This window comes from Aquila chrysaetos, chromosome 4 (assembly GCF_900496995.4).
Source record: "Aquila chrysaetos chrysaetos chromosome 4, bAquChr1.4, whole genome shotgun sequence".
Lineage (NCBI taxonomy): Eukaryota > Metazoa > Chordata > Aves > Accipitriformes > Accipitridae > Aquila > Aquila chrysaetos.
Window position 1 is genome coordinate 51,781,389 of NC_044007.1, and position 2,701 is coordinate 51,784,089.

Consider the following 2,701-nt stretch of genomic DNA (forward strand, 5'->3'; position numbering starts at 1 on the left):
GATAAATGTTCTTCAGCGAGAGCAGCTGGGAGTGGGGATGGTCTCTTTTGGGCCATGTGTACCACTGACAAGGCACCTATGATTCTTAGATCAAAGCTGTTGGCAGCATTGATCTGGGTTAACTAGTCAGGGCTACTTTTTCCCTGCCCAGAAGGAAAGAGGTAACTTTAAGATGGCACAGTCCACGGTGCTAACTTTATCATTGATAACACTCATGCAACTAAACTTAAATGCCCGGGAGGTGCTAGAGATAGCTCAGCATCCTCACCTCCTGAATATGGCACGCAGCTGCGAGGAAGGCCGAAGGCTGCAGCAGGACTGAAGGAATACCTTGCTCTGGTCTGCTGGCTGCCAGTGTACAGGGGCAACATAAAAACAGGTACATGTTTGAGTTTCTGCATGTGCCATCACACAAGATTTCAGAAGTCTCTAGGACCAGAGATAGGCTTAGTCTGATTAGTGTTTGTTAATCAGTCTTCACACCTGTACCACTTCACTTTAGCTGTGAGTGCAAAAAGGCAGCACTGAGGGATTGCACAGGAACAAGTGTGAATTTAGACAGCCATCTAAATATAGATATCCATCAGAGATTTAGATAAATATTAAAATACTACATCTTCTCTCCATTTATACTGTAGGTGGTAGACAAGTGTGATGTTAAGGACTTAATTCATGGTGGAAGTTGTCACTGCAATATATTCCCTTTTGCTTGTTTTGCACCATTATAAATTGGTTGTCTCTCACCTATGATTCTTAAATCATTTCTTCTCTATGTAATTCATCCAGAAGGAAATGCCATTTCTGTTTAGTCAGTTTTGCTATCCTTCACCTTTTTCACAAGCACTGAAACAAGGTTCTTGCATTTTTTTAACTTGTAGCTATGCAAGCTGTGCCCACTGCATCCTCTGCTTGTGTGGAGTGCCTAGAAAATGGTGGCAACTTGGTTCCCTGCTTTTAAGATCACACAGCATAGTGCTGAATAAATTTTTTATTTATGACATCAAAAATAAAACACAATATAACTTTAGCTACTCTAGCTTTGTTTAGCACTTGCCATATGTCAAGTCCTGCACCTGGGATGGAATAACCCCATGGAAAAGTACAAGCTGGGCAGTGACTAGATGGAAAGCTGTTTGGCAGAAAAGGATGGGGTGGTTGGGCTGGGCAAGACTCTGAACATGAGTCAGCGGGCTGTGTCAGCAATGGGGTAGCCAGTAGGTCAAGGATCGGGGTTATTCCTCTCTCTCTGGGACTCGTAAGGCCACATCTGGAGTACTGTGCCCAGGTTTGGGGTCCCTAGAATAAAAAAAAGACACTGACATGCTGGAGCAAGTCCAATTTACCACCACCACGACAGCTGAGGCTGCTGGAGCACATGAGCCGTGCTTGCTCAGCCCTAAGCACAAAGCTGGCTCTGGGGACATCTTGCTGCTCTCCGCAGCTACCAAATGGGAGGATGCGGAGAAGGGGGAACCACACCCTTCTCAGGCAGGCACAATGACGGCACGAGAGGCAACAGACTTAAGCTGGAACATGGGAAAATCTCTTCAGATACAGGAAAAAAAACATTTTACTGCAAGTGTGGCCAAAGAGTGGAACAGTTTGTCCAAAGAAGCTGTGAGATCTCCATCTCTGAAGCTATTCAAAACACAACCGGAAAATTCCCCGAGCCACCTCATCTGACTGGATTCTGCTTTCAACAGAAAGTTGGACTACGTGACCCTCCAGAGGTCCCTGGCCAACATGATAGCCCGTGAAGCTATGACACCAAGACTGGTCTGCATTTTTGTCAGCAGATGGCAATAACAGCTAAATTACATATTTTATTCCCGCAGCGCAACGTGCGCTACCTGGCCGCGAAGGCAATAAATAAAGCGGCGGGGAAATCAGGGAGAGATGCTACGCGTTCCGCGTGGCACCCTGCCCTCAGTGTGCCTCCTCCCAGCCGGCCCCCAGACCGATCCCAAACAAACAGATCCCAAACAGAGCGGCAGAGCGCAATCAGCACTCCCCAAACTGCTGATTGCAACACCGGTCAGGCCACCTGATGTCAGCCCGTCGGGAGCAGCAAACACTGCCCTGCCAGCCAAATCCACCAGCAGCGAAAGCCCCGGGAAAGCGTTTTTCTAGCCGGCAGCCTGCCCTGCCTTGCTTGGCAGTTACATTCATCGCAGCTGCACACGGGATCGCGTGACCGACGCTTGGAAATCACGAGGTGGTAACTTTGAAGCGAAATTAAAACGCTTTTGTCAAAGCCAGGGTTTTTAAGGCGACTTTCATCTTTATACACTGCGTGGTTAACGCTTCCGCGCCCATACAAAGCCGCTGACCGGCTGCCGATGCAGCAGCCTAGGGGGGATTTTCCGTTCCGCAGAAGCACAGCAGCTTCGCTCTGACACCGGGCCGAGCTTCCCGCTGCCCGCCCGCAGGACAGGACGGTACAGGACAGGACGGCGCAGGACCGCCCCGCCGCCGCCCCTGAGGCGCGGCCCGCCCGTTGCGTGAGGCGCGGCCCCGCCCCGCCAGCGGCGGGAGGCGGTGCCCAGGGGCGGGCCGGCGGTGGCGGTTGGCGGCGGCGCGCGGGCGCGGCCCCCCCGCGCCGCTCCTCGAAGGGGCCAGCGGCACCGCCCGGCCTGAGGAGAGCGGCCCTTCCGGACCTGCGCGGGCGCGGCTGCGGCTGCCCGCCCGCCTCCCTGCCTCC